At 40.2% G+C, this 23,668-nt stretch overlaps 1 protein-coding gene across 3 annotated transcripts in view; it reads left to right on the top strand.

Moving 5' to 3' along the window:
* LOC132820143 (neuronal migration protein doublecortin-like) overlaps positions 1-23,668 on the top strand; it is a 177,059-nt gene that overhangs the window by 118,576 nt on the left and 34,815 nt on the right. The gene's annotated exons all lie outside the window — the stretch shown is intronic.

The raw sequence follows: 23,668 nt of genomic DNA, 5'->3' as shown, positions 1-23,668 counted from the left end.
TTAAGAGGTATTTGGATGGGTATATGAATGGGAAGGGTTTGGAGGGATATGGGCCGGGTGCTGGCAGGTGGGACTAGATTGGGTTGGGATATCTGGTTGGCACGGATGGGTTGGACCGAAGGGTTAGTTTCCATGCTGTACATCTCTATGACTCTGTGACTATGTGCACGTCAGGTGAATTGGTCATGCTAAATTGCCCATAGTGTTAGGTGCATTAGTCAGAGGGAAATGGGTCTGGGTGGGTTACTATTTGGAGGGTCGGTGTGGACTTGTTGGGCTGAAGGGCCTGTTTCAATCCAAATGCTTTTGATGAAAAGGAGAACTCTTTGAGCCATGAGTTGCTTATTGCTTAAACTTAATAATAGAACACCAAGACAATTAAAACATTATGTAGAGGGTGATGTATGAGTGCTAATCATATTAAGGGTTTGGGTGATTGAGGAGAGTTTGTAATCAGACTGTCTCTTCGAGATTAGCATTATTGCACCTACAAACCTGACCAATGTAAATTTAGTTAAACTCTGAAAAGCCAGTTACTGATGAAGGATGAAACTAAGGCTGACATTTATGTAATTTAGATTTATTCAGAGTGACGCATAACAAAAATATTCGCATGCCATAGTGGTAGTGTCCCTATCTCTAAGCCAGAAAACCTGAATTCAGCCTTGGTACGTATGATTAATTTGGGAGTGGGCTTTTGTGATACAGTAGTAGTATAACCCTAACAGTCTGGGTTTAAATCCCACCTGTGCTGATAGTGTGTCATAACTTGCCTGAGCAGGTAGTCTTTTGAGAAATCACACTTAAGAAATACTGTTACAATTACTATCTGTCTATCTACTCAAGTAGAAAGCACAGCAGGTCATTCCTGATGAAGGGCTTATGCCCGAAACATCGGCTCTCCTGCTCCTCAGATGCTGCCTGACTTGCTTTGCTTTTCGAGCAGCACACTTTTTGACTGCAGAGCATACAGACAGCCATCGTCACCATGTATGCAGTGTCAACTGAGAGAAGGAAGGGATCTGTTTAATGCCAAAGCTCCAACTTTAAGTGGTGAGATGGAACTCAAGGGATAGAGAGGGAAGGATTGGTTTATTGTGAAATGAATGATGAGACACTCCAACTAGGATGATTTTGATAATGAGGAAGTCAAGGTGGATGAAATTGAGAGGGGAAAGGAGTATAGGTATGAGAAAGGCAGTGACAGTAGTTCACAGTGAAAACAGAGGGATAGTAGGGAGCAGAATAAAGGGGAAATAATGGTAGCAAACATGAGAAAGAAGGGGCTGGTGTTGAAGCTATGAGTAGTGGGTGGGGAGAGGGAACAATGCTAGGTTCAGAGCAAGTTGAATTTTGAAGATGCTTGGGAAGTATGGAAAATAAGCCAGTCATTGTGTGTGAAAGAAAGGAATGCCATCTTGGACTCAAAGGGTGCAGAAGGTGATGATGGGCTTTATAAATTGTATTGTCTTCAGACAGAGAGCTGGAGACAATAACTAACTTAATTGTTTATTGTGGGAGAATGTCACTTGAATTGGGAGGGTTGGAGAAGTGTCTGCAAACTGGTGGGGAGTTAGATAAAGCACAGTGTAAGTATAAACCAGAGTGGTTTGATGAGTTGAATGTGGGGAAATAGTTTGAGTGATGGTTTGGTTATCCTGCTGAAAATGCATTTGCCAATTTATTCTAAAAAAAATCATCTGTTCCTGAATCAATTTAATTTACAATGCTTTTACATTAAAATCATTCATAGTATTAATTGTGGAAAATTAAACATATTCAGATATAAGAATTTGGGGTCACACCTCAGAAATAAGTCATCAATTTTGTGCTGTCAACAACTGGATTCTTGCATTAAGCCTTCATGTACATTTTCGTTTTTGCCAATAGTAGTGAAGAAATATGTAGAGCTACTTTTTAAGTCACAGAGTATATCCACCTACTGGTTTCACATGAAGACCATTCCTAAATTACACAGGTTAGGTTTCAAGTTATATCAGATTCATTGTTGTTTCATGAGCCCTTTGTGAGGCTGTCGAGCAGCCTTAGTTAGGCTGCTAGACCAGCATTTGGAAATATCATGAACTATCACTTCCACAGAAAAGTGAGGACAGTATTTCCCTCGTCTGAAACACTGTTATTCCAGATTTAGTAGCTTTTATCATATGGACATCCTTCTACTTTGATTCCAGTGATGGTTTAGTAACTGGACAAATAACAAAATGAATTATTAGTAAGTTTTCTTTTCAATTTTGTTTACTTTTTCCATCTTGAAAAAATATTGTCTTTTCCCTTCCTTTCTTATGGAAGTGCTTTGGGATGTTATCTGTTATCATATGAATGCCTGAAAACAAGAAAGGATTTCTGATTGTGGAGGAGTCTATGGTTTCTGCTATTGAGACAAATAGGCCTGTGTAAAGTGGATAAAAATATCAGTATCAGATTTGAAACTCTCAATTGCAATTTAAAGCTCGAGAACAAACAATGTTTTAACATGAATGAAAGCATTCCTGCTATATGTACTTTTCAATTGTAATTTGTCAAAAGAATCTCTGATGTACGCTGTACGACATTGTACCTAGTTCCTTCAGAATGCCAAGGCTTTTTTTTGCTTATAATCTAGACACGTTCCAATTCTGTGTTTGACTAGAATGTTGACTTTTTTTACAATTAAGAATGATTTAATGTGTTTTGTTTTGTAATGACAGTCACTAACTGCAGGACAAGTGTATTCTTCATGTCAGTCCATAAATCCAGCACAGACCATCCCAGTCAGTGGCATGTGGAGATTGGTGAGCGGAGAAAAAGCAGCTTTACATTTCATTTATCAAGTCAGTTCCAGTTGTAAGCTTATTCCTACAGGCCAAATTAAATTAGAGAATATGGAAAGTCAGTAAAGATGTGCAGGGAATAGTGAATAAACCTCATGTTTTAATTACAGCTTTACAGTTAAGCTTCGGTTGCATTAATGTGGTAAAAGAAATTAATAGTGTAGGGTGCTGCACTAATACAATCCATGTTTTAATTTCCACTTTATAATGAAGTTTGGAGATGATGATTAGGGCAATACTCAACTGAGCAATGCAATGCAGTTACTTTTCAAAATCTCAGAACTGCAGTTATATTTTTAAGCCAATTTCTCTCAATTGCAAAAGAGTGAATCTGCTTCAAAATACCAAGAATGCATTTAAAGTTGTGAGCACAGATTATGATTTATCCAGTGAATAAATTGAGAGCCAGGTCAACATAAGTGTTCTAACCTTTCACCTGCCCCAATCTCCATTGAGATTTCACTAATTACCCGGGTGAAGTTGGGTGTCAGAGGCTGAAATCTTTATTTTTAATTGGATATCTTGTGCTCTGCCTGAAAAAGTACCAAGACATTCACTCCAACTATTAAAAAAAAGGTGCCAATGGACCATTTACCAATCAGGCTCTTAGGTAGACAGTGCTAGGCCTTCCCACATGACTGAGGACGCTGGATTTGGGCATCCTGGCTACCTGGAGTTGCTGGCCAATCAGAGGGTGAAATTGTGGGGAAGGGTAAGGCATGGAGGTCAGAGCAAGGACAGTGATTGTCAATAGCCACTCTTTACCCCATTTCCATGTCTTTGATTGTGCACAAATTAGTGCAGATTTGAGCCTCCACCCCACAACCAAAAGGCAGGCAGCCCATACATTTTGACCTGTGATTTGTCCTTCCTGGAGCTGAGAAGATTGTAGTCCTGACAGGAATAGGCCCCTAAATGGTCCTTAAATAGTTTGTTAGCTTACCACTTAAACATCTTAAGTGGGGACGAGATGAGAAGATCACTCTTGGGGTTCACACCTGGACCTTACTTGGTAGAGACAGGAAGATCAAAAAATGTGGTGCTGGAAAAGCACAGCCAGTCAGGCAGCATCTAAGGAGCAAGAGAATCGATGTTTCAAATATAAGCTCTTCAGCTTATGCTGAATGGCTTATGCTTGAAAGGTCAATTCTCCAGCTCCTTGGATGCTGCCTGACAGTCTGTGCTTTTCCAGCACTACACTCTTTGATTCTGATCTCCAGCATCTGCAGTCCTCAGTTTCTCCTAGAGACAGGAGGGAGACAGATATCTGGCCTGATGACAACGATGGATGAGGGAGATCCAGTAGATGTAGTGTACCTGGACTTTCAGAAAGCTTTTGATAAAGTTCCACATAGGAGGTTAGTGAGTAAACTTAGGGCGCATGGTATTGGGGGCAAAGTACTAGATTGGATTGAAAATTGGTTAGCTGATAGGAAACAAAGGGTAGTGATAAACGGCTCCATTTCGGAATGGCAGGCAGTGACCAGTGGGGTACCGCAGGGATCTGTGCTGGGACTGCAGCTTTTTACAATACATGTTAATGATATAGAAGATGGTATCAGCAATAACATTAGCAAATTTGCTGATGATAATCAGCTGGGTGGCACGGTGAAATGTGATGATGTTAGGAGATTACAGGGTGACTTGGACAAGTTAGGTGAGTGGGCAGATGCATGGCAGATGCAGTTTAATGTGGATAAATGTATGGTTATCTACTGTGGTGGCAAGAACAGGAAGGAAGATTACTACCTCAATGGAATTAACATAGGTAAAGGGGCAGTACAGAGAGATCTGGGTGTTCTTGTACACCAGTCAATGAAGGCAAGCATGCAGGTACAGCAGGTAGTGAAGAAGGCTAATAGCATGCTGGCCTTCATAACAAGAGGGATTGAGTATAGAAGCAAAGAGGTGCTTCTGCAGCTGTACAGGGCCCTGGTGAGACCACACCTGGAGTACTGTGTGCAGTTCTGGTCTCCAAATTTGAGGAAAGACATTCTGGCTATTGAGGGAGTGCAGCATAGGTTCACGAGGTCAATTCCTGGAATGGTGGACTATCTTATGTTGAAAGATTGGAGCGATTGGGCTTGTATACCCTTGAGTTTAGAAGACTGAGATGGGATCTCATTGATACATATAAGATTATGAAAGGATTGGACACTCTGGCAGCAGGAAACATGTTTCCGCTGATGGGTGAGTCCCAAACCAGAGGACACAGCTTAAAAATATGTGGTAGACCATTTAGGACAGAGATGAGGAGAAACTTCTTTACCCAGAGAGTGGTGGCTGTGTGGAATGCTCTGCCCCAGTGGGCAGTGGAGGCCCAGTCTCTGGATTAATTTAAGAAAGAGTTGGATAGAGCTCTCAAGGATAGTGGAATCAAGGGTTATGGAGATAAGGCAGGAAGCGGATACTGATTAGGAATGATCAGCCATGATCATATTGAATGGCGGTGCAGACTCGAAGGGCTGAATGGCCTACTCCTGCACCTATTGTCTATTGTCTTAATTTTCCAGCCATCCTGACTTGACACGGGCAGAAAGATTCTACCCAGAGGCTCAGGACATTTTAAGCCAGAGCCCATTTCATTTCTGTCCATTGCCTTCCATGTGTGAGCTATCTACCTGATTGCTAAGCATCAAAAATTTACCCCGCACTAAGCTTGGCCACTGGCAACAGGTGGGATTGCACTGTGGGTGATTTAGCAATGCTGTAATGGCAAAGGAGTCTTAATATTTCCTTGTATGACCCAAGGGAAGACATCTAATTGTCTTGACCTCACAAGAAAAGTAGTATGAATACAAAACCCACCTTATTTTTGTCTGATCCTCTTTGCCATGTTGCTTCACCATCAGCTGCGCTGTATGATGCTATGACTCTTGTAAAGGTCTCATCCAGATCACTTCACGATGATATTGTTACAACACAGGAGTGAACCTCTCAGTTAATTAAACCAAACACCCAGAACATCTCGCCTCACCTTGTAATCTGTTAAAATATGAGTGACAAGAACTCCCAAATTTCACTCCCTAAAGAAAATAATATCAATTTATTCTTTAACTCTAAAAGTGAACATTAAACAACAACTATTCACAACTCTAAGCCCCCCTTTCTTTTAACTGCATATTACCTGCCTCCAATTCTATAACAGAATGCTGTTCCAATAAACATTTACTAAAATTTTATCGACAATTTCAAAACCATACAGCGGCTGTCATCTCCAGTGTCTTTCTTCTTTCAGCCGAAGATATCTCTGGGTCATCTTCTTTCTTTTCACTGTGAAAACGTTTCATATAAAAATGGTACTTTTGATAGAGATAGTTTCAATCTTTTGAGTCTTTATCCATCTCGAATGCAGTTACTTTGTCTGACTTTCAAATGCCTGCTTTTCTTTTACCCCCAACATTGGATTGTCTCAATTGTTCAATGTTGACAAAGACAATAAATTTAATCTAAACCTGAGGCATAATTTAAACTGATTCGTTAAATTGAATTGTTGTCAAAACAGCAACCAACTCAGGTATCCATTTCACAGTCACATATTATCAATTTTCCAGTATACTCTGAGACTGCTAGCTAGTCATATGACAGGTGCTTGTAAGCTCTCAGTTCAGAACAGCATTCTCTCTCTCTTAAAGATACAGTACTTGCCTTCAACTTCATAACAATACATCAGACAAATATTAGCAAGAACCCCAATGGTTTTGGGCATGTATTTTGCTAGTGGATAAAATAATGAGTTGCTAACTTTCATTTGCTCCCTAGCACTTACAATTCACAAAGAGATTATATCTGTCCAAGTGCTTAGTTTCTGTGAAGTGGGTGGGATTACATTGCTCATTGGATTTTTATTAACAGAACAGCTCTAAAAGTGATTGTTCAAAACTTCGAAACGTTGACTTAGGAACGCACAGGTCATGGTACAGTCATAATGAAATGTAATTCTAACATACTCTTAACCGCCCAAACCCACAAATACTCATGGTCAGTTGCTGGAGCTTTCAGCATTTAACTCTTGCCACTAATTGTCATCCTTCTGCTTTTATAGATCTGAGATGCCCATGTTTACTGGAGTGGTTGAGGCCAAAACATTGAATATTTTCAAGAAGGAGTTAGACATAGTTCTTAGGGCTCAAGGGATCAAAGATTATGGAGAGAAAATGGGGAATAGGGGGATAATCAGCCATGACAGTATTGAATAGTGGAGCAGGCTTGCCAGGTTGTATGGCCTATCCATACTGCTGTTGTCTATGTTTCTGCTTTCATGGCACATTGATCCACATCCTCTTTTCTCACAAAGCTAACCTCCGGTTTAACCGATGCCCTTTAACTCAGATTAGCACTGGGATTCCTGACCAAGGCATGAATCTACATTTCATTGATTCGTTCTTCCTCATTGAGGTTAGCACTAGTGGCATTAACCATGACCTGACATTCACCACTTAACAGCTTACCTTGTCCTACAGCGTCATTCATAAACAAGTAAAATATTTGTATCTAATTAATATCCAGGGCTCTTCTAACCCTACCATTAATGCATAGGATAAGTACTCTGTACAAGGACATCTGACTTTCTAACCCTTACAGCTGGATAAGCTAACAGACTTAAGAAAATTAACTTGCTTTGAAATCAGGGTTATGTTGATTTTTACCATGTTTTTAAAATAAACTGAAGAATGTGTTGTTTTAAAACAGAGATGACTTTTAAAATTAGCATTAAAAAAATTCAGCTCTTGAAATTCCTGGTAAAAACTTATCATCATGATGAATTAAGAACTGAAGTTGAAGGATTGGGAGAGATTGACTGTGTCAGAGTACTCACAGCTGCAGATTTAAATAAAGCGGACAGTTTTCTGCCAACAGGCTTTTTGCTTCTTTTAAACTCTGGGCCAGTTGTGACAGCTGCCGTGACGCAGAATTGTAGACTAGATAGGTTTAGCGCTTGATTTAAAGGATGATCTCAGCTATCCATTTTTCTTTCCCACCCACTTCCTTAACTAACAATGATAGAACTGTGTTAGGAGACTTTACAATATATTCATTTATTAACATATTGCAACATCCCTTTGCTACCAATGAAGGTGACCTACTTCTGCTAACATAATTTTTTTTTTAACTTGCACTCAATTTATCACTTTAGTCTGTTATAATTTATTGTACTGCCAAATGTACACTTAATTGTCTCTGTGACAGGTAGTTCACTTACTTGCAGATGCTGTAGAAACCTTTACTGCTGCCACTGATCGAAAAATAATTGCATTTGTACCTCGCAGTGCCCTCATCAGGAAGCATTGCTGAGATTGAATGGTTAATGTTGGAAAGGGGGAACATATGAACACCTGCGTCTGCTCATTGTGCAAGCAGTTGGTCATTTTATTCCTTTTCAGAATAATTCTTTCTTCAGTTCTTTAAAATCCATAATGCTGCACTGGCTCACAAGGTATCGAGTGCTTGAGATTTAGTACAAAAATTGCAAAGTGTGTGACAGCTCTCTTGTTTTGTATTCTAGCAATAATAGGACCGAAAGTTGAATTGAAGGATGAGCTAGCACAGAATTTGGTAAATAAGGTCTGAGTTTTCATTTCACTAGGGCTGCAGGAATGGGAATACATTGCTTGGCTTGGTACACTTGGCTGTCCACTGCAAAATCAGCTGCTGAAGGGTTGCAGCTCACCATCAAGGAAAATTGTGCTTATGAAGAAATAAATTGTGCTTATGAAGAAATAGTGGCCGGAGTGTTTCCCATGAAAGCATTTGAACAGCATGGATCACATTAGAATTGGAGGCATTCTGCAGAATTACTGCACCTTGTTTCTTTCTGATACCCATTTTAGGGTGAGCTGCAGCCCCCCAAAGAAATGCTTTCACACTGGATTTTGAAATTTATTTGTACTAAAGGGACATTCACTGGCTGTTCTGTTTTTGAGAGTTGTTGCACTGGGGTAATCAGGTATGGTTGGTTTAAAAAAAAAGGGGTTGCTTTTCATAATAGCTAACTACCCAGTCTGTCCTCTTGAAATAATATTCACTTCATGAATAGTACTATTGCGATGACTTCATGACTGCTTCCTTCATAACAGAAATTGACATTCATGTTGTTGATATTGATGTTTCTCTGGTGAGATGCCATCTGAATGTTAATTGAGTATTAATCATATTTATGGTGTTGCAGTGGTGAGCCTTAAAACTATCACATACAACTGTTTGTAGACAAGGGAACCCTGTCATTTGGTAACAATTGTGTCCTAGCCAGTTAATTACTCCATTGGGCTACAAAAGTGATGAAGGTGTAGCCTCTTGCAAAAGTTGTACTTGTCACTTGACTTAAAACCATACACTGGTATGAGAGCATCATTCTGTGATAACTGTCACTTCTACAAGAAGCAGTATTGCTGATCCAGATGTGGGTAAATCACTGGGCAGTAGATGGTATAGCTGTGTGCACACCACACTTCTGAAGTAACAGTTCCTCTGGCAGGTGCAGGGGTTAGTGATGGATACAGTCAGAATGCATCTGGAATTATCGCAGTTGCTTCAGTTGGTAATTTCAACCTTCTGTTCCTCATTTCAGAACAACAACATGTTTAAAACCTTGTTCCTTCAGCCTTTGTATTGTCAAATTAGCCCAAAGCCAAGAGTGCTGAAGAAAATTGTTGCAAAGGGAAAGATCTCAACAACAGCAAGTAATGCATGAGGAAGAATGCACTTTAAACAATATTAGGTTAACCTATTTATCAACAAAATTCTTACGAACAAAACAAGATCCACATCCATCTCCTTAATGAGGCATTCTTCATAAAATGAGCTTCAGGTTGCCCATTTCTTTATGAACAAATGGAACCTGATAGGTAGAACTTAAATCCTCTCTCAGTGATAGCCAGTATACTATTTGCTTCCACATTGCTTGCTACACTGTCTACTTTGATTTACCGGTTCATAAGGACATTCAAATCCTTTTGTACATCCATATTTCCCAATGTATTGCCTTTCAAATAATTCACTGCTTTTCTGTTTTTCACACTGAAGTGTATAACTTTGTATTTCGCCACCTTGTACCACATCTGCCATGTTTGCCCATTCACTCAATCTGTCTAAATCACCTTGAAGTGTTCTTGCACCTACTTCACAACTCACAATCCCACCTAATTTTGTGTCATCAGCAAACTTAGAAATGTTGCATTTAGAAAATGTTGGACCTATTATAAAAGATTTAACAGCAGAGCACTTGGTAAACAGTGACATGATGAGACAGAGTCAACATAGATTTATAAAATGGAAATCATGCTTGACAAATCTACTTTGATTTTTTGAGGATATAACTAGTAAAGTTGCCAAGGAGGAGCCAGGAGATATGGGCTTTCAGAAGGCTTATGATGTGATCCCACAAAAGGGATTAGCATTAAAATTAAAGCACAAGGGGGGGGGGAAGGTTAGTGTGGATAGAGAACTGGTTGGCAGACAGGAATCAAAGAGTAGGAATAGATTAGTCTTTTCCATGTGACATGCAGTGACTAGTGGAATTTTTGGATCCCATCTGGCAATATAACAATTTTAGATGAGAAAACTAAATGTAATGTCTCCCAAGTGTGCAAATGACACAAGCTAGGTGGGAGGGCGAACTGTGAGGAGGATGCCAGAGGAGCTTTAACAGAAGCTGTAACAGTGTGTCTTGATCTCTGTTTTGTTACCCTGATGCACTTGTACAGCACGATCTGCCTGTAAAGGACATAAAAAACAACACTTTGCTCTGTACTTCGATACACGTGACAATAATAAATCAAATCAAAATTCTAACAGGACTAGTAATTGCAGGAAGGATATTCCTGATGACCGGAGCCAGGGATCACAGTTGAAGGATATTGGGTGGGCCATTTAGGAATGAGAAGAGGAGAAATTTCTTTACTCAGAGTGGTGAGCTGGTGGAATGTTCTGCCACAGAGAACAGTTGAGGCCAAACCAATGAATATTTTCAAGAAGGAGTTAGATATAGTTATTAGGACTAAAGAGATCAAAAGATATGGGGAGAAACCTGGAACAGGACATTGAATGGAATTGACTACAGTCATATTGAATGGTGGAGGAGGCTCAAAGGTTTGAATGACCTATTCCTGCTTCTATTTGCTATGTTTGTATGTTCTTTCATACAGATCATTTTTATGTATATCGTGAAAAGCTGGACCCCAAGCACGGATCCCTATAGTATTCTGCTAGTGACTTCCTCCCACTCAGAAAAAGACCCATTTACTCCCAGTCTCTGTTTCCATTGTCAACCAATTCTCGCTCCATGCCAAAATCTGAGCCACTGTTCTATTTGTTTTTTCTTTGCTCAACAACATCTTATTGTGGACCTTATCAAAAGCCTTCTGAAAATCCATTATATTACATCCATTGGCTCTCTCATATCTTACATTCTCAAAAAGCTCCAGTAAATTTGTTAAGCACGATCTTTCTTTTAGAAACTCATACTGGCATTATACAACTCTGAGTAAAAAATGAGATCTGCAGATGCTGGAGATCACAGCTGCAAATGTGTTGCTGGTCAAAGCACAGCAGGTTAGGCAGCATCTCAGGAATAGAGAATTCGACGTTTCGAGCATAAGCCTGCCTGATGAAGGGCTTATGCTCGAAACGTCGAATTCTCTATTCCTGAGATGCTGCCTAACCTGCTGTGCTTTGACCAGCAACACATTTGCAGCGATTATACAACTCTGTTAATGTTTTCTAAATGTTTCATTGTCATATCTTTTATAGCGGACTCTAGCATTTTCAGCACTACTGATGACACTAAACATAAGATTCTAACCCCATAAGCTATCTTCACTAACATTACTTTTCAATTTTAATAAATGCAGGGCTAAAAGGATGAGCCTTGTTTCATTGGTGCTATGCAAATTGCCTTGTTTGTTTTGTAAATTAGATTCCACAGGTCCAGAGTGACAGAGTAAATATGTAAAAACAGCTACTTATGCCCACATTGTATTGTGTATCTTTGCTATTGTAATTCACATTTTGTTTCTAGCTATAATCTTTCCCTCAATGGCCTGAGATAATTGGCAGCTAACAAGCTTCAACCTACAAGGGCACAAATGACTACAGATGCTGGAATCCGTCCTGGAAACAAAAAATGCTGGAGATCACAGCAGGTCAGGCAGCACCCATGGAGAGAAAACAAACTAACCTTTTGTGTCTAGGTGACTCTTCATCAGAGTTTCTGATGAAGAGTTGTCTAGACTCAACATTAGCTTGATTTCTCTTCATGGATGCTGCCTGACTCACTGTGATCTCCAGCATTTTTTGTTTTCAGTATCAATCTATAATCCTAGCTTTGTACAAGTTGGTACTTGCCAATGAAGAAAGTACACTTTCTCTGTTGCTGGTGGCAAAGTTTAAATTACTGTTGGAACTATTGCTGCCTTTGGAAGTGTGAGCAAAACCTTCAAAGCTGGTAAAACCACCTTTTTTTTTACTAAGTCAGACATTGCTGATGTAATAATTGTCTTTAAGTGCCATGCAATAGAAATATATAGCATTTCAAATTAACTGAAATAGAATGTTGTACGGTGTATAAACAAAGTGACCTGTCAAGCAAAACATTTTGGACAATTGGAATTTTTTTTTGTGAAAAGTACTTAACCACTTTATAAAATTACATTCAGTCACTTAAACAATAATCACATGAATCAAAAATGACAACTTGGGGGAATTGAATGCTTACCTCCCTGCTGAAGTGGGCTTGGTGGAGGGAGCGGCATTTTACTGAGTGAGAGGGTGGCAGATACCTGCCTCACCCCCTTGCTGCTGTTGCTCCATTATGTCCTGGGTGAGGCAACTCATGGATGGCCTTGTTGGTCTGCTGCTAGCAGAGGCCCTTCCGGTGGGCACTTAATGTACAGGTATTGGTATTCACTATGCAGAAACCAGAACAGCAAACCCCGTTGTTGTAAGACACTCAGTGCCTATCTGAAGAACCCAGAATCAGTATGTAGGGACAGCTGGGAGGTAGCTGCTGCTCTGTCTGCCAACCTACCTCACTCTGTCCCCTGCCATTCTTCTGTCTCAGGAGGGTAGTTGGGGATGGGCAAATACTGGCCTTATGGGGAGGTGGTTGCAATGCAGCTACCACACGTTTCTGGGTGACCAGGAAACTCTCTCATTATTGCCATCTGGCAAATGTGTCCTGGGAAGATACAAAAGTTGATTATCAGCCTGTTTGGTTCTGTTATGATAAACTTTCATGACCATCGGGTCTTGAGGTGGAACTTTATTCAGGAGCTTCTGGTAGGGACACTACTACTGTATTGATGACTAGAGTATTCCTCAGATTGTGACATTGTTCAAGGACATGACATTACCTTGCTGCTATGGAAGCTCATAGGAAATAATATCACTCTGTTCTTTAGAAGAACCTTGAGAGGGCTAATTCACTGCCTCAAGAGAGTGACCTTGGCTTTGTGGATGAGGCACCTAATGCCCCCGAGATGACTGCATGCAAGCTTCCACCTACTCATGCTGTTCCTTGCTGGTGTCACTTAGTTAACTGCCCCTGTTTACTGCAGTCTGCCTGTGAAGTTCCATGTCCAGGGGTGCTGCAGGACATCCTTCAAGATCATCTGAAACATCCTCAATGGAATTTCAGGAGCTGAGAGCACAAATTGAATAGCTGCTTAGGAGGTTAGTGCAAAAAAAACTCTAGTGTTGTCCAGATAGTGGAAATATTGGCTAAAGCAATTGTTTGTTCTGTCATGTTTCTTGTTGTGATGTGGCTCTTGTTGTAGGTATGTTCTGCAGCTGGAGTCATTAGTGTTATACAGCCAAAAGCATGTGCACAACCCTCCTTGTCACGTTGGGGCCTAGCAGGTTGCTTAGCATCTGAAAAACAGACATTATGCTGTTGAGTGTATAGGCCCTTGTGCCAGCTCTATGTTAATGAGCAGCAGAATACGACCATTGCCTACAACGTTCTCGGTATAAGCATGATGTACAGCTCAGGGTTTGTGCTTCTGATAACAACTTGGTGACCTTGAAACAAAATGATCATGTGTCCAGAGAAGGGGAAAAAAAGGGGCTTAATTGTGATGCGCTTTGTAGCTGAATTGCCTCCGAGTACTCCTTCATCTTTTAGACTAATAAAATATTAGAAAGTGCTTAAATAATCTGAAGACAAGTGTTATTCACCAGGCAGCATATTTTTTATTGTCAGATTCCTGAGAGGTCTGCAAAGGAAAGGGGAAAGAGAACAGTGTTTACTTTTAATTTAGAAATAAAATGCAAATGGAAAGCTTTTACAAAATTATGATGTAAGAAAAACACAATTAAAAATTCCCCTTCTAAATAGTTATGCATGACATTGGATTATGACATAATAAAAAGCTCAATGTCCTTTTTTTCAAAAATGAATGTGCAAATATATAAATAAGAATAGGAGTAGGCACTGTTGTCTGCCAGACCTGAACTATCATTCGATAAGATTTTTCATTGCTGTTCTGATTGTGGTCTCAGCTGTGTTCTCCTGTCTGCTCCCTATAATCGTTGACTCAGTTGTCAATCTCTCGAACTCAACCTTAAATATATTTAATGGCACAACCTTTACCACTCTTTGAAAGAGATTTCCACAAATTAATGATTTCTGAAAGGAAAGAAAATACTTGTCTCATCTCCGTTTTCTATGGGAAATGCCTATTTTTAAATGATGCTCCTTAGTTCTAACCTCTCCCATAACGGAAGCTACATCTCAGCATTCACCCTGTCAGGTCCCCTTATGGTCTTGTTTTTCACTGTGAGTACTCCTTATTCTTCTCAAGGCCAGTGGATACAGGCCCAAGTTGTCAACACTTTCCTCATAAGATAACATTTCATCTCAGAAATCAGTCAAGTGAACCTTCTGTCCGCTGCTTTGAATGCAGTTACATCCTTTTTTTACATAAGAAGACCAAAACTTTATACAGTACTCCAGATATATGTCCTGTATAACTGTAGCTGATCTTCCATACTTTTACATTCTACTCCTTTTGCAATGAAAGATAACATTTGTGGAATTATTTCACAGATGCCATTGAATATAACAGAAAGGGTCTGGATTAAAGTCCAGTTGTACACGTGGTGTGGTTGTGCCTGTGTGTGTGTCTGCATTACATGGAATTGAAATGGGAAACAGATGTTAGTTAATTACAGCTGAATAGGCAATGACAGGAACCAGAATGCTGCAGGGTAGTTAGTTAGAAATATCCGTTTTCCATTTCCACTGCCAAGGTGGATGCAGGAGATGTACAATAATCAGATACTTTAGATGTAGTTAGACTGCATTCTGAAGTGGTTTCTAAATGTTTTTTGACCTTTTGGATAGAATGACAGCCTTCAACTGCTTCCAATAGTTTTCATAATGTATCTGATGAAAATAGTAGAGAAAAGAGAGGCTGGTTAGGAATGATCACAAAGGTAGTAACTAGCTGATGTGTTAGAGTTGTATTATGTATTACAGGCACATAATTCCATTCTTCTCCTCCCCTAAAAGAGTTTTACACCTTTTGTTGACAGTAGTTAACTTTTGATACTTGCCCCAATGGCTTTGGTTTTGAATGAAGCTTGCTTATAAATGTAATCAGGCTATTTGACAGCATAAGGCATCACACTGACTAGCCGTTTTGCTCAATCCCTAACCAGTTATGCTTTTGGACAGCAGGGTCATGACACCATCCAGGATAAAACAGACCACTTGATTGGCACCACATCCATAAATATTGAGTCGCTCTACCATCGATGCTCAGAAGAGCATTGTCTACTTTCTACAAGATACACTACAGATATTTGCAAAAGATCCTTAGACAGCATCTTCCAAACTCAAGACCACTTCCATCTGGAAGGACGAAGGTAGCAGTTACATGGAAACACCACTGCCTGCAAGTTCCCCTCCAAGCCACTCACCATCCTGATGAAATATACCATCACTGTCACTTGACCAACATCCTGAAATTCTCTCCTCCAATCGCATTGGTGGGGACTGGTACTTGTGGTATGTGGACTGCAGTGTAAGTAGGCAGCTCCCTCCCACCTTCTATGGGGCAACTAGGGACAGGCAATAAGTGCTGGCCCAGCCAGCAACACCCATGTTCCAATGTCCCCATGAGTGACAAGGAAAATGAGTACAGCAAGAAAAAGTGGAAATTCTTGCTCACTTTTCTTCTCCCTAAGCTGGGGGCATGCTAAGGTTGACAATAATCCCATGGTAAATGAATAGTGGGTATCTGGAGACTGACAGCCATGGCAATATGTTCAATAGTGGTTGGTTGTTACCTTTGTGAAAGAAGATTACTACATTCTTGATGAAGGCTTATGCCCAAAACATCAATTGTTTTGTTTCTCGGACCCTGCCTGACCTGCTGTGCTTTTCCAGTGCCATGAGGCCATACAGTTTATACGTGTATGCAGCCAGGTGACCCATTCAGTGCATATACTCATGGAATGTCTAAACAGCTACACTTCAATGTTGACAGTCCTTAAAATATTATTCCAAGTTTTGTATTTACACATATGGTCTAATGTCTGTCAGATATGCTTATTGTTAGCAGATGGTACTATGGAGGAAAAATTGAGTTCACAAGTTGGTTTTTCAAGATGTGGCTCGATGCTGCCAACCTCAGTGCATAATTAACTGCTACATTGCTCAAATAACACATCAATTATGGTTAAACAGTAGCAAAGACACTTTGCTTGATTCAATGCTTTAGTGGATGTTTTGTCAAAATGCCTTCAGTGGCATCTCTGGCACCATGATGCCATATTAAATTTCTCTTAGATTTTCAACCTGTATTCTCAAAAATAATTTGCAATTTGGACTTTCTTAAATGCTGTAATATGATTTAACTTTTGTTGTAGATTGCACTGAAAAATTATGTCTAGCTGCACTGATACCTTATTATTTATAGAGAGGTAATTTTTTTCAAGAATAGTTCAGATTTTAATGCTGTATCTTAAATCCTGGTCATAATCAGCTGCTTTCCTTTTTGGCAAAGAGGATTAGAAATGGAGTTCATCTTCATATTGTGTTTTAGAATTCCTTGCATTTCTCCAGCAGTGGCTGATTGAGAGAAAGAAAGATTTCCACAAATGTGAAAGGGCAAGACATTCTGATCCATTCCTACAGTCTGTGTCTCACTCTTCTTTTCTATTCCTTAACACCAATCCAAATTTTTGATTCAAAATATTGACACATAGTTTTGGTGTATCTGCTTTTCTTTCCTGCCAGAATTTTGGCTGAGGGTACAAAGTTTGAGGATGCTATTTGTTTGGAAAAGGGACTCGATTGCATTGTTTCAGCTAATCACAGCCAGCTTGCCAACCAACCAACACATTTTTCTCATGCAGTATAAATTGTTGTTCCCTTTGTAATTTGGTATTCTTGCAGTTGTCCTGATGAGTATTATAAGACGAAAGGCTTCAAGTGTGTTTTCTCCAGCAAATCAGACTTTAATTTAATGCAGTGAATGAGATTGATCTGTAATGAACAGAACTGAGGAAAATTAAGAAACTTCTTTGCTGTGGTACAAGATTTTCCATTTGTGACAGAAGCACCAATGGAAAGTTAGCTTTGTAGAATTGTCAATCAATGGCTAGGGAGCAGGATTGCTATCCAATTAAGTTGGAGAGCCAAATATAAAGCTCTCAGCACTGAAGGAGCTTGCTATTATAGTGAAGGAGAGAAAGATATCCTTCATTTTCAGGTCCCCTCTTAGCTCTTACAAAATATTTTAAATAAATAATGGGTATAGCTTCTTGACTCAATCATGTGGAGATATAACCCTTCAACCTGAAAGCTTTTATTAGCAGTGGCCAGGTTATTGAAGGGGAAGACATTTTGGAGTGAACTCCCCCACCCCCCCCAACCAAGTCTAACAGCGATAGGCTGCCTACAAGAAGCTGGCATGCTCTTAGTGCAACAGGAGGCCTGTAGGGAGACTGGAAGAATTTAGTCAGCCTTTGATCAATGGCATCAATTGACCTCTTAATCAATTTACTGTAACTGCTATGCATGAAATACAAGCAATTGTGTCATTCTGAAGATGATCCAGGGTGAGATATTGCCAACAAACTGGCTCGTCAGCCAATCGTGCCATCATCAGCATCCAGAAATCCTATTCCTGGCCCACAATGACCAAGACATGCTGCCTGATAAAGCAAGAATGCTGAATTCTGAAGACATTTTGAGAAAGCATTATAGTTTTTTTTAAATAAGAGGTAAACATTTGAAATCACATCCACAGTGCAATTCTCAATAAAGAGCTTTCATATTTTTATTGGATATTCCTTCAACCTGTGCCCTTTGTAGTTTAGGGGAGGTCAGTTTAGAAGATTTCTATTTTCACTTGCCATGCCAAAATACTTTTCTATGGACTGAGTACTAATGCATTGCAAAACAATTATTCATTTAATTTTTCACAATCGTAACTATTATCCACCAAATGTCAAACAACTAAAAGTAAGCCAGCTTAAAATATTGGAAAAATATTTTTGCAAAGTGCATAATTTGTCATTATGTGCACAATGGGGATTTTGATGAATAATATGAATCCTGCAACTAAAATATATCAAAAGTAACAGCTTTCATTCTAATAGCTTTCTTTCCTTGTTCTAAGTCTTATCCAACATTAAATGTCAATATAAAGCTGGGGATAATGCTTTACACTGACATCTTTCACACCAGAGTTCATGACTTGTAATAACCTCAAGGTTACCTAAACGCAGTCTGGCAGGATTTTGTAAATGTACCTTTGAAGATTTCTTTTGTATGGTTGTTCTATTGAAATTGTAAATGTGTGCAGAGTATGATTATCAATACAAATTACAAACACGTGGTGGATATTGTACATAGCGATGATTAATCTTTGTGATCAAATTCTCTTTATTATTGCAGTAAGAGTTTCAATTTGAATTTATGTCATATGATGTTACTGGTATTGTTTGATCTCACTGGGGTGAGATGTGTGTCACTGGGGTGTTGTGAATAAGGGGCTAAATGGCTTGCTGCTCCTATGTTTCCATGAAATTTCTGTGTAAATACAAACCCTTCCTTTCTTTGAAGAGGCAGCAACAAGAAGATTTTTGTAAAAAAAATAGTAAAGATGTTTAAGAGGTCCTGATGACTAAACTTGTTTTCACACACAACTTTCCATTGAAGCATTAAGACTCAACCAGAAGAGACCAGGTGATATGGGTCAAAATGTATGATGCTGTTGTCTGTTGTGTGAAATGCAAGGGAGTCAAAATTCATTTTAGGCCTTTGCATTCTTTGCAAATAAATATGTTTGAAAATCCTAAATGATTTTTCTTGAACTAGTACTGAATCGTATGGAGTCAGGGAAATGTTTACAATTGTTCTGGAGGCTCAGTGTGCTTTTGAATAGAATTAAAGGTCAGTAATAAGGGGGTACAATTTTAAAAATAGAAGGCAAGAGGTTTAGAGGGGATTTGAGGAGTAGCCTGGTGGGAGTGTGGAATGCATTGCCTGGGAGGGTAGTTGTGGCAGAAAATCTCATGACCTTTAAAAAGTACTTGATTTGAGCATTCGAAGTCTCATGCCATTCAAGGCTATGAGCTGAGTGTGGGAAAGTGGGACGGGAGACAGGAGTATTACATTACTGGTGTGCAGACTTGATGGACCAAAAGGCTTTTTCTATACTAGATGATTCTATGAGAATTATTGGTGAGCTGACGATGTGGAAACAGCATTAATTTGTTGAATTGTCTTTTTCTTGTTCCATCCTCTGGGTCATTTATGCCATTTACTCCCAGCTTACACTAACACTTGTATACACCTTCGTAATCATCATTACCATTGAGATGACTTGCTTCCTTGAATTTCCATTCACACATATTGAGATTCTTGTAACGAATGATATCACTAGCTCATGCTTCCATACAAATTCCTCATCTGTTATTTGAGTACATTAATATGCAAATTAATTCCCTGTTACAGCTTTTCATTTATGTCATATTGCACTGCAGAACTAAACAGCATTAAATTGAGTTCCTCCTTGTGTCTGATGCTTTTATTCTTATTTGCATAAAATTGATACAGATTTTTGTATTGGCTGTAATTTGAAGAGCAACTTGTAATTAATTTACATATTTTGACACTTCTGAGGCATTCTGCTGAGATTATTGTACAACCGGAAAGAATATTTAATTTTCATTTTGTTCTGAATGAATTGTCTAACATTCCTCCAAGGCTGCTAAATTAAAAAAAGACTCAGGTCCCTGGTGCTAACACAACCAGGTAACAAGATTATGGACACTGAAAAAGGAGCATTTGTGTCCAGTTCCAAGGAGAAGCATGTGCTGTGTAAAATTGTGATTCTGAAGATTACAATGTTAATGGAACATTTTGTCCCATTCTAGTAATGCCTCTCAGTCTGTGGGTAATGGCTGCAAGTTCTACTCTAGCTTTTGGAGGGAGCAGATGTACTTTTACGGCCTTAGGGAGCCGGTATTAGTTATGCATGATCAAAGATATTTGTACGTTTTGCTGACATGGAATCTTGTTATCCAAGAGCGGTGCCTCTTTGTTTGTTAAGAATAGAAAATGCTGGAGAAACTCCACAGGTCTGCATGATCTGTGGAGAGAGAAATAGGGTTAGCATTTTGAGTCCAATGTGACTCTTCTTTGGAATACTTGGATTTGAAACATTAACTCTGTTTTGCTCTCCACAGATTCTAGCAGCCCTACTGTGTTTCTCCAGACTTTTCTGTTTTTATTTCAGATTTCAACATCTGCAGTATTTTGCTTTTATCCCTGTTCTATAGATGATCTATGGTGGTGTATCCTTTATAATTACTCACCAGATAGATCCAAGATAAAGAACGATTGGTGGTGGCAAGCAACCTCAAAAATACTTACCTGGCACCACATAATGGTGGAGGTTTGAACAAGGTGGAAAGAAATAGTTCAATTACTTATAACATATTTCAAACTACAGTCTATTGAGAAAAGCACTCCCATTTGTAAAATCCAACTTTGATACTTCGCAGTTCTTAATAAGTCAAGTCTTGTTGGAACTTCTAAACATGTCTTGACAAGTTGGGCAGTTTCAAGCATTTATACACCTTTTGCAAACTTCTGCAGAATTAAAAGTTCCTGTGAGCATCTTGACTATATGCTTCTCCATCAAAAGATCCATGATACCCCCACCAAAGGTTCCCTGACTCCTCAATGTTTTGGAACCATGCCAACAGACGTACTTCAGTTCTCAGGGTGCACCTTTATTATCCAAAAGATATGTATAGAGAAGAGACCTGCACTTACCTGGTCTGAACTCCACACTCTGGATCCCTTGGTGTCAGTAACCTAGAATCTGATTGAAATGACTATCTGCTTCCAGGAACTGTATATGCACAACCCACCACAATCCTATCCCTCCAATACATGAGAGGTGGGTTCAGGAACAGGACTTAGAATTCCCAACTACTTCTGGCATTTTCATAACAGTGGAGATGATCTTCTTCTTGTCAAAAATCCAGACTCAAGACAGAAACTGAGCAAATGAATAGACTATTATGTTCTGCAGAGAGTTGCTCCCGTTGTGGCCTCCTCTACATTGGGGAGACTGGATGCCTCCTCGCAGAGCAGTTCAGGGAACATCTCCGGGACACCCGCACCAATCAATCCCACCACCCTGTGGCCCAACATTTCAACTCCCCCTCCCACTCTGCCAAGGACTTGCAGGTCCTGGGCCTCCTCCACTGCCACTCCCTCACCACTCAATGCCTGGAGGAAGAGTGCCTCATCTTCCGCTTTGGAACATTTCAACCCCAGGGTATCAATGTGGACTTCACCAGTTTCCTCATTTCCCTTCCCCCCACCTTACCTCAGTTCCAACCTTCCAGCTCAGCATCATCCTCATGACCTGTCCTACCTACCAATCTTCCTTCCTACCTATCTGCTCCACCCTCCTCTCTGACCTATCACCTTCATCCCCACCCCCATTCACCTATTATACTCTTGGCTACCTTCCCCCACCCTCCCCTCTGACCTATCACCTTCATCCCCACCTCCATTCACCTATTGTACTCTTTGGTACCTTCCCCCACCCTCCTCTCTGACCTGTCATCTCTGTCCCCACCCCTATTCACCTGTTGTATTCTTTGCTGCCTTCTCCCCAGCCCGCCACCCCCCTTTATCTCTCCTGATGAAGGGCTTTTGCCCGAAACATCGATTTTCCTGCTCCTCGGATGCTGCCTGACTTGCTGTGCTTTTTCAGCACCATTCTGATCTAAACTCTGGTTTCCAGCATCTGCAGTCCTCACTTTTGCCTATTGTGTTCTGCAGGTCCAATTGTGATAATGTTACTGATGGTCAAAGTATTACAGTGAGGACAAACACTTTTGAAGACATCCTAAAAACCTTTGATAATTGCTTTAATTTAAGAACACATAAAATTGTTGAATGAGCAAGATTTCACAGAAGAGTTCAACCTCCAAGAGAATCCATAGATACTTTCATGAATGATCTCTCCTGCTCTACTGTGAATGTGGAGCTTTGAAATCAGAATTCACAAGAGACAGAGCTTTGGATGGAATTCTTGATAAATCTTAGTCAGATTTCTTACAATCCAAGGAAGTTTTAATGTTTGAGAAAGCTATTTAAATTGTGCTGTCAACAGAAACAGAAATGGTCATAAACAGATCCTGAACAGGAGAAGACTAACATTACCTCAAGAGGCCATAAGAGTGTATTAATCTTATAAGGTATAGTCACTCCAGAGAGAAAAATGTCAAGCCTACACAGAACAGGCTGAATAGCAGATGCCAAAAGTCAATTTTAGCACTGGAGGACAACAAGAGCTCACAGATGCAGACAGTGTCTGGCCAATTTAAACAATACTATATTAAAACTGTAGATCACCACCAGTGGTGTGCAGAAGTAATTCACAGCTTCAGAACAGAGACAGATTAATGGTTGCCCACTATTGCAACACACCACCATTAGAAAAGATTGTTGAGATTTGTTGAGATGCCTCCATTGGAGAATATTCTGAAAGCATTCACAGTGGAACAAACTAATTCAGAAGAATCTGATGGGAGAGAGAGCTTCCTAAGAATCCTAAGAGTCCTAAGAATTTTCTGTCTGATAGGACAGTAATACTTGCTTCTATATCAGACCAATTACAATGGATGAAGAGCTAGAAGGCGCAGCATACAGATTTAGGACTATATGGCACAGATGAAATAAATGTGTCAGAAGCATGGACGCCTCCTCTTATCGCCCCCTTGACCACGACCCCACCTCCCACCACCAAACCATCATCTCCCAGACCATCCAGGACCTCATCACCTCAGGGGATCTCCCATCCACCGCCTCCAACCTCATAGTCCCACAACCCCGCACCGCCCGTTTCTACCTCCTGCCCAAAATCCACAAACCTGCCTGCCCCGGCCGACCCATTGTCTCAGCCTGCTCCTGCCCCACCGAACTCATCTCCCAATACCTCGACACGGTCCTGTCCCCTTTAGTCCAAGAACTCCCCACCTACGTTCGGGACACCACCCACGCCCTCCACCTCCTCCAGGATTTTCGCTTCCCCGGTCCCCAACGCCTTATTTTCACTATGGACATCCAGTCCCTGTACACCTCCATCCCCCATCACGAAGGACTCAAAGCCCTCCGCTTCTTCCTTTCCCGCCGCACCAACCAGTACCCTTCCACTGACACCCTCCTTCGACTGACTGAACTGGTCCTCACCCTGAATAACTTCTCTTTTCAATCCTCCCACTTCCTCCAAACTAAAGGAGTTGCCATGGGCACCCGCATGGGCCCCAGCTATGCCTGCCTCTTCGTAGGATATGTGGAA

The sequence above is a fragment of the Hemiscyllium ocellatum genome, chromosome 11, assembly GCF_020745735.1.
Source record: "Hemiscyllium ocellatum isolate sHemOce1 chromosome 11, sHemOce1.pat.X.cur, whole genome shotgun sequence".
Classification (NCBI taxonomy): domain Eukaryota; kingdom Metazoa; phylum Chordata; class Chondrichthyes; order Orectolobiformes; family Hemiscylliidae; genus Hemiscyllium; species Hemiscyllium ocellatum.
This window is presented reverse-complemented; position numbering and strand designations above follow the sequence as displayed.